Source organism: Hippocampus zosterae, chromosome 5 (assembly GCF_025434085.1).
Source record: "Hippocampus zosterae strain Florida chromosome 5, ASM2543408v3, whole genome shotgun sequence".
Lineage (NCBI taxonomy): Eukaryota > Metazoa > Chordata > Actinopteri > Syngnathiformes > Syngnathidae > Hippocampus > Hippocampus zosterae.
Window position 1 is genome coordinate 7,568,589 of NC_067455.1, and position 16,262 is coordinate 7,584,850.

Genomic DNA, 16,262 nt, shown 5'->3' on the forward strand with positions numbered 1-16,262 from the left:
TTTTTATCAAATGATGATCTATGATTTTTTTTAGTGAAGAGGAAAACTCCTACCTCGCTGACAGTTTCGGGTGTCACTTCAGCCTTTGTCAGCGCTAGGTAAGAGTTTTTCTCTTCACAAAAAAAAGACTCCTTAAAGCGATATAAAATATCAAATTCATATTTGTATTTTTCCATCAGTGATGTAGGCCAGGAAATACTTCACAACATTGACAGTCCAAAACGTTGCAGCTTAACATCTTAAGATGTGTTAATATCATATGGTATCACTTTACATGGTATCGTTTCACAATACAGTGCTTCATATTCATCTTCCAAGCCGCTTGATCCTCACTAGGGTCGCGGGGGGTGCTGGAGCCTATCCCAGCTGTCTCCGGGCAGTAGGCGGGGGACACCCTGAATCGGTTGCCAGCCAATCGCAGGGCACACAGAAACGAACAACCATTCGCACTCACACTCACACCGTGGGACAATTTTTAGAGTGTTCAATCAGCCTGCCACGCATGTTTTTGGAATGTGGGAGGAAACCGGAGCACCCGGAGAAAACCCACGCAGGCCCGGGGAGAACATGCAAACTCCACACAGGGAGGCCGGAGCTGGAATCGAACCCGGTACCTCTGTACTGTGAAGCCGACGTGCTAACCACTGGACTACCGGGCCGCCCACAGTGCTTCATATTGTTAATTGTAATTAAATAGAATGTAAAAACAAAAAGAATACAGGGAGCCGGTCTTAGCTCCGCAGTGAGCCACACTCATATTAGATAATCTTCACAGGGGATAAATAATATATGCCTGTGAGTTTTATTATATTGTCTGTCTGCATAGATTTGCCGTCATCTGCATTTCAATCTAAGTTGTTTAAAGATTTATGAGAGGGTTCATACACTTTTTCAACAATAGTTTTCCGCTCTAATTCTGATTCTGATTATTGCCTCGCACCCATCCCTCACCACCTCGACCAGCACACACACAAACACACACACACACACACACACATAAAGACCCAGTCGTAGGGAATATTCCAGTAGTGGCGGGACGGGAAAAGCCGGGTTTCAGCCGATATTGATTGGTTAACGTAGGATTATACAGTCTGGCTCTATAGGCTGAGCGGCCTTTCATTCCCGCGCTGAATAGATAGACTGACTGCGTCCGCTCTTTACTATGTGGATCGATGCAAATCGGCTTCCCGTCCCGACGCTCAATTGTAACTCGATTACGTTTGCCATAAGTAAAACTTTTCCAGCCTGATGTGATTACACGGGGGAGCTCCACAGCTGCCTGTTCCAGCAACCTGCCTGCACTCCTTGACTTGTTTCGATATCATTTCGCTTCATATGGAATTGTCTCATATTCTTGATTGTTTTTGTATTTTATCAGTTTGCATTATATGCTATCATTTCATATTGCATGGTAAACACTGTACCATTGCAAGGTATGGTATGATTTCTTATCGTATCATTGCGCCTTGTATCGTGCCTACGGTATCACTTGTGGTATTGTTTCATCGTTCAAATAAGAGCATAATCACCCAAGTAATTTTCGGAAAACAAGAAAGAAAAAAAAAAGCAAAACAAATTTAGTACACAACAAAAGGCCAGCTACTTTGATTTAACTTAGCAAGTAGATTGGTACATTTTTTTAGTGGTGTTTTGACAGTAATTAGCAATTATGACATTCTGCTCATACAATCCTTCTCAAATCAAGCATAACATAAATTTGGGCATCACATCTTTTGGTATCACATCACAATTTCATGAACCGCATGCAAAATGATTAAAAAAAATATATATATAGGCTAGAATATACTAAGTTAGTTTACCGGTATATAGGCTTAAGTAGCATTTATTTTACTATGAACAATTGAATTCAGTGTCTCAAGAAAACCACCGCAAATTATTTGTTTCTAATTTACATAATTTTTTTTCACGTTCTTTGGAGGATGGGGAAGGTTGGCTGGTTGTCATACTGTCATGTTATATTATTATAAATTATTGATATGTATTTATTTGTTTTTCTTTTGAACAGATATTATCTGATGTATTAAACCGTAACTGAAATGTTCGCGGTTTGAGCAGAAGTTAATTAGACAAGTGACATGGTGTGATTGGATGAGTGCATTGTGCTAGAAAGCGCACATAAATGAATTCCGGCTTTATCTCGACAACGACAAAATTCAATCTCGTGACTCGTCACAAAGCTCGCAGCTGTAGCCGCAAACAAAGATGTGGCTAATATTAGCACAAAAGGATGCTGACGGTAACTTGATTTGCGTCATTTTTACAGTAATGCGTTGGAGGATTGCAGCTGCCTCGCAATGTCCATCCAGCACCTTGTCGCAAGAGCAGAGGTCAATGCCTGACCTGAATGTTGTTCAAAGTGAAGCCATTGTTCTGAAACCTGAAATATCCATCAAAACTATTACCCAAGTTTAGCTCTTTCACACACCAATAATGATAACCTGTAACCTGATAACACAATAGGCTGTCCACTGCAGTGAACGCTGTCCCTGAAAGGGTTAATACCCTACTTTAAAACACAAGTTTAAAACCGTAACCCATGTTGCAAACCCTACTTTGACTAAAACCATACTTTAAAACCCTATCTCTAGTTGCAAACCCTAATTTGAAACCCTGCCACATTTAAAACCCTACTTTGAAAGCATGACTCTAGTTGTAAATGCTACTTTTAAATCCCAACACTAGTTGCAAACGATACTTTTAAACCGTAACCCTAGTTTAAAACCACACTTTCTAACCGTGACCCTGGTTGAAAACCCTAGGTTGAAATCCTAACCCTAGTTGCAAACCGTACTTTGAAACCATGACTCTAGTTTAAAACCATATTTTGAACCCCTAATTCTTGTGAAAGCCTAACTTTGAAACCCTAACCCCCTTTCCAAACCCCATTTTGAAACACTACCCATAGTTAAAACCCTATTTTGAAACCCTAACCCAACTTTAAAACCTTACTTTATTTCCCTAACCATAGTTTGAAAACATACTCTGAAACCCTGATCATAGGTTAAAACCCCACTTTGAAACCTTAACCCTCGTCGAAAAGTACTTTGAAACCCTAAACGTAGTTTCAAGCCATACTTTGAAACCCTAACTCCCTTTCAAAACATATTTTGAAACCCTAACAATAGTTAAAACTTACTTTGAAACCCTAACCCTAGTTTAAAACCTTACATTGTTTCACGAACGTTAGTTTAAAACTATACACTGCAAACCCTAATCATAGCTTAAAACCCTACTTTGAAACCTTAACTCTAATTGAAAATTGTACTTTTAAACCCTAACCCTAGTTTAAACCATACTTTGAAACCCTAACGCTGGGTGCAAACCTTAACCCTAATTCCAAACCCTACTTTGAAACCCTAACCCTAGTTTCAATCCTTACTTTGTAACCCTAACCCTGGTTTAAAACCCTACTTTTAAACCACAACCCTACTTGCAAACCCTACTTTGAATACCTAATCTTACACATACCAAGGACAGGTAGACATACATACATTTTCACAAAAAAATTAAATAATCATTGTTCCCATCATCAGTGTGATGAGATCGCTTTGTTTTGTGAAGTTCAGTTTCAATTCTTTAAAAAATATATATGTTATAGATATTTTTGAGGTTGAAATGATTTTCTTTCTTGTAGTCACACTTTTTATTTCTTGTCAGTATTTGAGGTATTCTCATTTGAAACCAGATCTCGACCATCTTGCTTTGCTACACTTGTGTTTCTCACGACGCTTTGTCTCGGTGATGGTGAAAGCGCTTCCAAGAAGCTGCTGACAGGCCCCTGAAAGAACCAGGATAGAAGCAAAAAAAAAAAAAAAACATCACAGATGGATCTGAGCATGCCTGCCATCATTAGCTTCAACCTAATCGCATCATTTTAGTCATTGGGAAGTTGTCGGGGACCGGGGGGAGGGGCAGGCGTACTGTCGGGAAGTCTTCGTGGATGCTACTCATGATCCTGATATTAAAACTGATGATGCCAAACGACAAAGTCACTTGGCAGCTTTTAATTCTTCCTCTGTGTAACTCAAAAAAAGGGCGGGTAAATACTCTGTGGCATATATTGTTCAAGTTAAAAGGCAGTAACACTACGTGTACACATTTGTGTTCCGCATTGTTTGTTAGCCTTTAGCTAAGTGGGCTATCTAAAACAAGCTTTGTTGTTTTAAATACACAACGTGTCATTTTTTTCCACGTTGAAACCAACAAAGAAGGCATTGCTGGCCTTGACTCGCCGCTGCTAACACACACACACACGCACACACACAAAACGTATTTTCGTAGCGTATTTGCTCAGGCCAGGCTGTTCACTGACAGATTTAAAAGGTTTGCGTTTTCATTCTTCAACACCAGCGGCCACCCGCTGCACACGTGTGCGTGCGTATGTACGTATGTGTTTATTGTTTCACAGCAACCGGCCATCGTTTTTGTCATCACGCGGGGTGCGCTGACAACCACAATTTGAATGAAATTCACTCAATGTTGAGGTAAGCGCACAAGGGTCAAGTCAAGGTTAAGCAGCGGACCAGGACAACGTTGATCAAAAGATTCTTCAAACTTTTCACCACCAAAGAAGAGGAGACGCATTGTCAGTCAGCCCACGAAATGCTAACAAGTTGCTAGCAAGACGCGCACATTGCTAGCCACTAATTTCAACCTTGTGGGAAAAAAAACCCAAACTAGCTTGGAGGTCTTAGTTGTTCTATCTTTCTTGTTAATCATCACCATCAAGTCAATAAAAAAATACTTTGTGAGCAAGACTTTTCATTTGTTGAATGGACAGTTATTTACGAATAATATTGAATAAATTATTTTGAGCCGAAAAATATATGATATCTTTTGGTGCCCAATACACATGGGTAAATATAAATTTGGGAGAAAATATATGTTTGTAGAGAAACAGGATTAATTTTATTGCATGTATCTTGAATATATCCTACTATATGATAAGAGAATAGTTTTGAATATTTGAATTTATTACAACATGCTATTAAAAATAGAACATCATGTTTTTTCAGATTTTTTTTTGATGTTGTTGCCTCTTTAGTAATCCAACACATATCAGCCTGTTTTCTGAATAGAAATACATTCCGATAGATATTTATTTATATTTAAAAAATCCCCAAAATGAGACATCATCATTTCATGACATCAACTAATCCTAAAACTGATTCCATGCTGATTTTCTCTCGAACGAAGATGACATAATCACTGTAATTTTTGCGACATCCCTGCGTGTTTCTATATCTCTGAGGATGGCGTCTCTGCCAGGAAGCTTTGGTAGCCTGCCTCCCGGTCAGACCTCGGGTCCGAGAGCGGATCAAAGGCGACCGGTGACAGGCTCGTGAAGGCCCCCTGCTGAGTTCACCTTGATGGATGCCCCCTGCAGGTGTTTTCAATGGGGCACAATAAGCGCGGCCCCTCTAATGCATTATTGGGCCATTAGGACCCGGCCCGCAGAGACCACTTATGCGCCGGCCTATCAATAACGCCCTGCGTCCGTGGGGTGGGGTGGGGATGGGGGGTCTGGGGAATTAGTCATACTGATGTTCTATTTAATCAGAATCTCATTAGATTTTAACAGGGTTACAGTAACCCTGCTTTCATTTCCATAAGAGCAAACATTGCTCACTGATGTCACGCACGCAACCAGCACGGGAAATGGAATACAAATGGAATGCTAACTATCGCCGTGTGTGTGCGCGTGTTTCCTATCTACAAGTCATGAACGTCTGTCAATCACCATGCACTGATACAAAGTCATTTTCAAGGAATAGGAGCAGCAAATGATATTTTAAAAGGTCACTATTAAAGCACAACAAATTCATAGGAAGAAAAAAAAAAGTTGTTGGGGTTTTTTTTATGCGTGTGGTTTGCATTTCATATCCACAAATGTCACGTAATGAACATCCATCAATTATGTACTGAACTACAGTGAAGTTTCAGACCCGCACAGAATAGGTGAAAATTTGCTAAATGAAAAAAAAATAGCTAGTTGTTTTGAACACATTGAATCTGAATTAAAATGATTAAAACACATATTTTAAAGTATTCTCTCGCTGTCAAGAAGTGGGAGAATGCTGTCTTGCATCGCTATGAGGAAACCAAGTTCTCGAAATTAGAAGCCTAGTGTGTTTGCTTCAAGCTGTTTCGTCGACACTCCCTAGTTGAAGTGTATTGGAAAAATGTGTACATAAAACACAAGGGAATTACAGACATTGTACGTTGAAACACCAAAAGTTGGCTAGCTTAATGACAATGTGAAACGCCTACATGCAGGACATCAGCATCAATTATAAACCTTCAAACGACTTCAACATGCATAAAGCAGCAACGCTCGTCAACAAAATGGAAATTAACATTGTTTCTATACCTGTCAACAGCAAAACATTCAACCAAACCATAGAATAACATATGCAAAGTGAAATGTCTCATGGGCTAAAGGTACTAGCATAGAAATTATGGGAATTATAAATCTCCAAACAACTGTTGCACTGGCCAGCAACATACATACCAAGACCCACAGGTATTGTATTTTCGCTGCCACGTGGGAACGACTATTACTGGAGATTAGTTGGGGACCTTCTCTGCCTCTTTTTGTAGTTAATTCCGCTGCGTCTCTACCAGTAGAACTCAGTGCTGCCTGGAACGTTGTGGCGCAACATGGTACTGCATGCAAAGTGCGCAACGGATTGTGCACTTGCCCGTATACTGTAAAAAGCAGTAATCTAGCAGGGGGGTGCGAACGATCTGACAGAGCGGGGCTGGTGAGGCGTTCAGCGTATTTCCTACATGCTCACAAACAGACGCAGGCCACACAGAAGCGAGCGGTATGGTGGTGGTCTCGCTGTTGTCTTGCTCGGTTTGCTGATCTTGCTGAGCTTTCATCGTCCCTGCTCACTGCACTTTTTGAATTAGCACTTTATTATTGCAGGGGCCCCTCGGCTGAGGACCCCCAGGTGCTGAGAGCAGCGTGCCAATAGCAGACTCGGTGTGTGTGTGTGTGTGTGTGTGTGTGTGTGTGTGTGCGTGCGTGCGTGTGTCTAAAAGGTGGTGGTAGTGTCCGAGTGCAGAAAGATAGCTCTCAGCAGCTTATTTATCAACGCATACATCCATCTCAGTTTTGCACATTCCGGTTTTAATATTTCAGGTTGTCCAAGTAGGGTGTTCAGCCACAATAAAAGTTTTAAATGAGTGTGTCAAATCTGGGTTAAGATTTTGAGCAAAGGTTAGCGTGTCGAATTAGGTTTTTGAAGACATGGGTAGGATTTCAAATTCTAATTTGTTAGCCACCGTTAGGGTTTTAACGCACATTGAACCTAACTCTGACTTCCTATTTTGAAATCTTAATTTGAGACCCTAACCCCGTCAATTTAACCTGGAACAGAAGCTGTTTCCTGTGTCTTGTGCCATGAAAATGAAGGTCATAGTTTCTGACATGTTAGATTTAATGAAACATGTCCCGGGTCAAACTGATCCAACAGCCTTATTATTGTTCATGAGAACAAAACGGAATCAACACATACTTAAAGTCATAATTATTATTGTATTTTGAGCAATATTTTGTACAAATCTCCTAATTTCATTTGTTGTTCCAAAAGGATCTTTTTGACCCGAACTGAGTCGAACACTTACACTTATTTTCCATAGTTTTGTCATCCTGCTCTCTCCTTACAAGGGCCTCGGTGTTCCCACACACACAAACATACACACCCTTGCTGTGAACTGAGGACCCCCTTCAGAAGCAGGCCCTTATGCGGCGTGCGGGACGCCATGCACGACGCATAATCTTTTAATACGTGCGCAGGCGTGACAGCTTAAAGCGTTCGGGTGTTGACAAGTGGCACAGGAGCAACGCTGCTACGTCTTCCCGTTCCATCTTGGACTCCATCCTCAAATTCCAAGTTCAGGATTATTTGCTGATGGCAAATCCTGTTTCACTTTGAGCATTAAATCTCTTGTCTTTGTAGTCTATTTAGTTAAATCTAGGTTGAACGTGATTTGCAAATCTTTTTTTCCAAAATTAAAACCCTAAGATTTGTTTGTTTGAAGATTAAGTAAGTGCTTAACACCCGCCCTCCCAGCTCCCAAACACACATCCTGTTTCCATGTAGACCTGTTAGGTTGGGATCCTGTGCCCCTTAGGCTGAACACCCTAACTTGAAATCCAAAACTGGCCTAAAACCTTGGATTCTAACCTCCTTTACCAGAAACTTAATGTAAAAGCCTTACCCTGTGACTACTCATTGTTCTCTGGCTTCTGCGAGTCCCGTGTCATGATGTCCTCATGAGTCCATTAGCCACACAGTTCCAGCTGGGCGACTCCCTGGGGGAGATCCATGTTGGGTGGCAAAGCAGGCAAGGAGGGGCCGCCACCCTCGCAGTCCTCATTGTGTGCACTGAAATGGGTGACGCTAAATGCGGCTAATTTGATTCCAAAGACATTTGTCAGTTTCAATGTAAAGAGTCCACAGCCTTGTTCACTTCGTCGAGCTCTCACTTAGCCAGCTGACGCCAGCCATCGGCTTCAAACCCGATTTGTGAAGCTTTGACTTGTTTTTAAAACCCTCACTGTGGCTTCGGTGACATCACGGGCCTCAGCTTGCAAACGTCACGTGACCAAACCCAGAAACCAGGTGAGCCGTGACAGTCGTTACCTGAGTCCTCAGGTACTGTGATGTCATTTGTAGTGGACAGGAAGTCGCAAAATGGCCGCCCCCATGAGATGCATAAAAACTGGGGGATTTTTCTGACTAATTCAACGCTAATGCTTTTAAAACCCGATACCTCATCTTTTTTTTCACCTTAATTTGAAACCTTAACCCAGATTGCAAACCCTAATTTAAAACCCAAACAATATTTGAAACACAACTAAAACCCAAGCCTTGACTTCAAACCCTCATTTGAAACCTGAACATAGATTTGAAACCCTTGTTTAATTTTATCTTTGAAGCGCAGTTTGAATTGGAAATCTGACTTTGAACCCTGATTTTAAACCCTCCTAACCTTGGCTTCAAACCCTCATTTGAAACCCTAAAAGCAGATTTGAAACCTTCTTCTGAGGCCGTTTTTTTGTGATAGCAATAACCTTGGCCTCAAACCTTCATTTGAAACCGGAATGCAAATTAGACACCCTTATTTGAAATTTAGAACCCTAACATTGGCTGAAAAGCCAAATATGAAACCCTCACCTTTCCACACCCTAAACTGAAACCCTAATCCAGATTTGAAGCTCTATTTTTTGTTTGAAATTCTTAGCCTTGACTTCAAACGCGCCTCGGCTTAGGGCAACCCAAACCCAGACTTTTCTCGTGACGGGTGTGGTGGAGCCTTTCCAGTTGACTTCAAGCGAGCGGTCAGGTACACCCCAGACAAACATCTTGCAGCTTCCATTTCGCAAGCTCATTGCGACCAATCGTGCGTGCCGCCTCTAATCCTCAGCGAGCGTCGCTCGAGCGCGAGGGCGGCACATGACTACACGCTGAGCACATCGGCCTAATCACCAGGAAGAACCCTGCAAAGGAAGACGGCTTTCTGCACCCACCAAAGTCTGGTCTTCGGTTGTTTGAAACCCTAACCCATGCTTGAAACAGCTTATTACCATAATTTCAAGGGATGGTCAAGTATCAGATATAACAGGTATTGGTTTGGGGCCAATGGTATCGGGTACTAATGGAGGTTGCTGATACCAGGTACCGATACCTAAGATAAAAATTAATTAAAAAACAATAAATCTGATGGCGGCCCGGTAGTCCAGTGGTTAGCACGTTGGTTTCACAGTGCGGAGGTACTGGGTTCGATTCCAGCTCCGGCCTCCCTGTGTGGAGTTTGCATGTTCTCCCTGGGCCTGCGTGGGTTTTCTCCGGGTGCTCCGGTTTCCTCCCACATTCCAAAAACATGCGTGGCAGGCTGATTGAACACTCTAAATTGTCCCTAGGTGTAAGTGTGAGTGCGAATGGTTGTTCGTTTCTGTGTGCCCTGTGATTGGCTGGCAACTGATTCAGGGTGTCCCCCGCCTACTGCCCGAAGACAGCTGGGATAGGCTCCAGCACCCTCCGCGACCCTAGTGAGGATCAAGCGGCTCGGAAGATGAATGAACGAATAAATCTGATATCAAGTCCTCCTTGGCAGTAGTTAGAACTCCACTGAGGAACCGGAGTTAGACACTTGTGTACTAGAGGTGTCGGAACATGGCATCGGTGAGTAGTCAAAGAAGGAATACTCGGACTAGTATCGGTCTGAAAAAAAAGTGGTATCAACCATTCTTATTTGAAACCCTAACCTAGACACGAACCCTTATTGGAAGCGCCAACCATGGCTTCAAACCCTTATTTGAAAATGGAACCCTGGCTTGTGTTTAAACTGTGGTCACATCTTGACACCCTAATTTACTAAAACACTAGTGTGACGTTTAAGCACAAATCTTTGTTAAAAATCCTGCTCTTGGCTTCCAACCCTAATTTGAAACCTGAACTTGGGTCTGGAACTCAAACTTGAATCCCGAACTTTTTATTTGAAACCCTCACCTTGGTTTCAAACCCTAATTTGAAACCATAACCCATGCTTGAATTCCTTATTAATTACCCAATTGCCAATCTGAACCATGACTTCAAGTCCTCATTTACTGCAGTGTGAAGTTCCAATGAGAATGCGTTTTAGTGTAATGAAACTGGTCATCGATGGCTATCCGACTTTTACCCCTTCTGTTTTTTTTAGCAGTTTATCGTTTATCAGGCCATCGCAGCGGCAGGTGAGGTGGCCGGCGGCTTTTGTCTGACGGAAGAGCACGGTTTAAAAAAAAGACGAAGGTCAAGGCGCACCGGTAATCCGGGCAGCTGCGTTGGCGGGATTAGTTTGGCTGCTCAGGCCCAACTAAAACAAACGTTTCCATGGCGGTGGTACAGCCATAAAAATCAGCAAACGGTGACACACCTACTTCACCCAGATTGTTTATTTATTTATTTTTTTAATGGAGTTGCTTTCTTAAAATTAATCTAAAAAATATCATGACCAAGAGAGCGCGTGCAGGAAATGGTGATAAAAGACAACTTAAAGGAATTGATTATTGGCAGCATGTGTTGCTGCTCGCTAATAAACATACGAGTGCCACGCACAGCGGTGTTGAACTACACGCTTGTGCTTTCGAATGTTTGTTTTCACATTCTTGCGCTGTGGAGAACTTTTTCAATGCCTTGTCAATCGTCGCCATCCTCATTACTTGCTGTTGTAGAGGTCAGGCGCAGAGTAGCAAGGGTGGCGAAAAAGATTTCCTTGGCGGAGGGCTGGGGGATGTGTGTGTGTGGGGGGGTGGTCATGCTGAGATACAGCCGGCAAAGATGCAGTGTCAGCCGTTTGACAAATGGTGCCGCTAGTCCCAGGATAGGAAACCCTAAAATGGCTTTGTAAACCCAATCTAAACCCTACCCCAGGTCTGAAACTATTATTTGAAAGCCTGATAATTGAAATTCTCGGTCACATTTCAAACCCTAACCCAAGACTGAAATCCGAATTTGAAAACCTAGCCCGGGCTTGAAACATATATTTGGAATCCTAAATCTGTCTTGAAACCCTAATCCTTGCACAAAATGAAACCACAGGCCTGAAACCTTAACTTGAAGCCCTCCCCTTGTCGTGGAATGCTAACTTGAATTCCTAACCGCAGTATGAAATCCAAATATGAAACCATAACTTGAAATCCTAAATCTATTTTGAAACCCTACCTTCAAAGCCAAAGCAGGCCTCAAACCTTAGCTTGAAATCTTAAGATGGTGAAACCTTGAACTTTAAAACTATAACCTTGTTTTGAAACTTTTATTTTTTTTTATTTGAAACCATAAATGTTGACACTCTTCACTTGAAACCCTAATCCCGATTTGAAATGCGAATTTGAAATCCTTGCCAGGATTGAAACCCTCATGTGAAATCCAAATCCCGGGTTTCAAACAAGAATGAAACTCAAATTAGGGTTTGAGGCCAACTTTAACCCTAATTTCATATCTTGAGTTGGCCTCAACACCAAATTTAATGCGTTCACGCTTCTTTGAAACACGCTTTTGAAACTATTTGTAGTTTTAACCCAATTATCTTTCCACGACAAAGCATCACCTCTTAATGTCTGTCGTGTGTCCAGCAACGCATGGTCAGTTTTACCCCCATTTTGCTTCCTTGTTTTTTTTCCCTCAGATGTCTGCTACTGATGTCTGTCGCCAGACACAAAACGACATCAACCAGCCACAACGTCGACTTACTTGTGTCCTATCTGGACACAAAGTGACCAATACCACCCCCACCAACACTGTCATTAAAGTCCTCCAGTCACAAAATACGACACGAAACTATACAAACTAAATTAACCAACTCACAAGTGTTTTTAATCTGCATCGGCCAGAGAGATGCAACGCATTCAATTTAAAATAAATAAATTAATAAATAATAAAACATTGTGACTAAATCTTCATAGTTCTTTAGTGCCATCTGCTGGTATTTTCAAGTACTGCGTGCTTCCCCATCTGGGCCTCGGACACGTTTGCTCGTCGCTGATTGGCTGTCCTGAGAAATATAGGAAGAAAACAGTGTTCACGATTTACAGTATAAGGATCCGGGCCTGGAGGGCCACTGTCCTGCCTGTTTCCCAGCTCTCCAGGCTGCAACACACCTGATTCATATGATCAGCTCATCAGCCAGCTCTGAAGCAGCATTAGAATGATCTTGATGATTTGAATCAGGTGTGTTGCTCCTGGGAGAGCTCGAAAACAGGCAGGAGAGCGGTCCTTGAGGACCGCCTTTGGACACCCCGAGTATAAGGTATTTCATTTTCATTTGAAACTATTTAGTCATTGAGGTATTTCACAACAACATCCCGGGAAAGTGAGAATAAAAGTGTATTATAAATGTGTTGTTCAAAAAGCCAGAACAATCTTGAGTAACCTCCCCAAAAAATAAATAAAAAACACCAAGTATACAAAATTAGACTCCAAAATCGCTTATTCCGCAGACAATACCTGCATCTGCATCATCAACACCGCAAACAGGTGTACTGTTCTTAGAAAAAGATTACCAAAATTACTTTTATGAATATTCATTGTAAAACTGGTAGTTTTTTGAGGGCTTGAAGCCTCGAATTAAGTGATTAATGAAGCGGAATAAAAAATTGGCTGGCACTAGCTAAAGTAATTACCTGCTAACTAGTTTAGCTGGTTGTAGTTAGCAGTTGGCTAAACTATTGCTCTTTGTGTTTTGGACTATTCCTCAACCTGATTTAAAGAAATACATGTCATGAATTCTTGAATACTATTTCTCTAAATACAAGAGATTTTACTACTAGTGCAATTTTATTCATGTAGTGTGCATATACAAAGCATTTATTGCGGTTGTTAGCGTTATGTTGCCAGTGTATTCCATTTGTATTGTTCTCTGTGCCTAACACTGTCTCATGCACTGTATTATTTATGTATGTGTAAAGTTTTAAGGGTGTGTTTTTTTTTTGGGGGGGGGGGGTTGTTGCTTTCTTGGTAAATTGGTGGTGGTGGGGGTGGGGGGGGGGGGGGCGTAATGACACGTCCACTTACAATGTCTGCCTTGATCCTTGTGTAGAATAGTCCATCTCGCTCCCAAGAAGTCTAATCTGCTTCAGATGCCTGAAAATGATCTCTGTTCACTTTTGGTCTATAAGCGGTGAGTTTTAGGACCATTTATGATCGATGGTCTGATTGTGTCTAACACAATGCATCCAAAAAGGGATGCAACACAAATCCATCAACATTCTGTAGCATCAGAGTGCTTTGTATCCTCTTTTTTTGGGGGGGACCCATCGGTATCATTTGAAGAGTCCTTGCATTCAGACTGAGCCTCTAAATCTGGACAGATTAAAACAAAGAGGTGAGTTTGAAGTTACATCGTTCAGTTTGCTTAAGGATGCCAATTGTGAAATGTCATACCTGGACCTCCACCAGGAACTCATCTTCTCTTTCTGTTGTGACTCTGTCAGGACCATCAACAGCTCTGGAATGACAAAAATATATATACTATATATACTGTATGAAAACAAATTAGGATGTGTTATGAACTATGGGTATACAATCGTTCAGTCGCTAATACCATATCCTTTCCCGACCGGGTTTAGCATTGATTGCTTTGGTCGCCTCCTTCGGTTCTGATCTTCTGCCGGACCAGACGATGATCACAAAAAGTGAAAACGCTCCTCTGTTTTATGGGAAGGTCTGTAGAAATAAAGTAGAAAAAAAAAAGTTTGGTGACATTGTCATCCAAGCAAACCAAACCCCAGCGAGGTTACCCGGTGACTTTACTAAAAAAGGAAAACCAAACCTGTCGACTCTATCTGGTGACATTGTAAACTCAGTAAAGCGAGCATATTGAGACTATTGGTGACAATTTTAAATTAGCAAACGTGTCGGAATATCATTTAATAAACAAAGCGACTCTATCAAGGCAATCTGCTAATGAATGAAAGACAATCTTTAAATTATATTAAAAAATTCGCCCCTGAAAAGATTGCTGGACTTACAACAAAGTGTTTGGACACCGTCATGTCTTGTCTTTCTTTTTTTGGGTCTTGTCGCTATCCACACTGTTGTGAAGAGATGGATTAAGTCGCGCTTAACAATAATTTTGGCCGTAATCTATTAGATTAAAAAAAACAAAAGTCCAGGTGTGCACATCATCCTCTAACCTACCCAGTGCGGTTTGTAATCCCAGAAGGGGGCTGTGTTTTGGTCACAGCTTTAGCCCTTTCGCTGGTATCGGTCTTCCATTTACGCGCAGATTCAGTCCTCCTCCTCCAGGCTGAGTAAGAGTTCTGTGCCTTTTTGCTCTTTGGTGTTTCTTGGGGGGGGGGAAAGACGTCGAAAGATGCTGTTACACAGACTAAGGAAGCACTTTCGAAGACTCTATATAACAATTTTTGCACTTCGGTCTCCAAGGTGAGGTACATCTGACTGACTTACTATTTTTTGTCGGGACGCCATCAGATTTTGTTTTCCTGCCAAGATACAACAATGATAGTGCGTAATGTTTGATTGGGGGTGGAGCTTTTATGCCAAATACAACAATGTGCGTCTGTCACAGGTTCTGATACTTACACAATGCGCTCTGTCGCTGTAGACTGGGTTGTATTCTCCGCATGGGTATTGGCCCCATCACTACTTTCCGGTGTTGTGTTCATTTTTCTCTTCTTTGTTACCGGTGAGTCCCTGTACAGATAAAATATTATGGGAAGACCCATGGGAAAATTAAAGTTTGTGGTTTGCTTTTTCTGGGCGGATGGTTTGTAAACAATGTCTTGTGTCTCACTTGGTCTGTTTCAGGAAAAAAAAAAATATTTACAACCGTACTGTAATGTAATGTCACTTTCTCTTACTAGGCAAAAGAATGCAAACAGGAAGAAGGTATGTTGATGACTTCTGTGCAACAATTAGCCCAATTACATTCTAAATCCAATTCAATTCTAGTGTTGCTTTGAGATAAGAGCCAAGTGACCCAACTTCCAAGATTTCAAGATAACATATGGGTGATTCCTTGCTTTGACTTGAGAACAAACATTTGAGACATTCAAAGCCAAACCGGATTCCATTCAAACCAACTAGAGTGAGAGAGAACAGTCAGGCGACAACACTGACCTCGAACTGTTTGGTGCGGTTCTCAAACTCGGTCTCCTCCTTTTCAATCTTCCTTTTCCTACTGAACACAGTGCCCATGAGCAACGACAAAACTCACACAAGCACACATGAAGATATATTCTCGAGATGTGTAAAGTAGGTGACTGAAGACAAACCTTTTGGTGTGCGGATGCCTCCTGGCTTGGCCTTCCATTTCACCCGCTTGTTGCTTGACCAATAAAGACATGAAAGGTGAATGAGGCACAAACGTGTAGTTCATGAAAAAAACGATAAGACATCGTAGACCAAGTCTTACTTGATGCTCCTTGGCGTTGAAGACGTCGCCGTGGCCATGCTGGTGGTCGCAGATTCAGTAAACGTGTTGGGGATTTCTGGAGGAAAAAAAAAAGGGACGACGTGTTCAAATAACAAACTTCATCAGACTTGCTCGCCAGCTATTAGACTGCACCGACATACCGGGTTGGGTACAGTGACATAATCTAGGTAAAAGTTTTTTCTCAATTAGTAAATAAAAATAAATAAAATGTTGCAAGATTTTGTAATGATATTGGCTCAAAAAAATTCACATCAAATTTCTGCTAACTTTTTTTTCATGCAAAAATATAACAT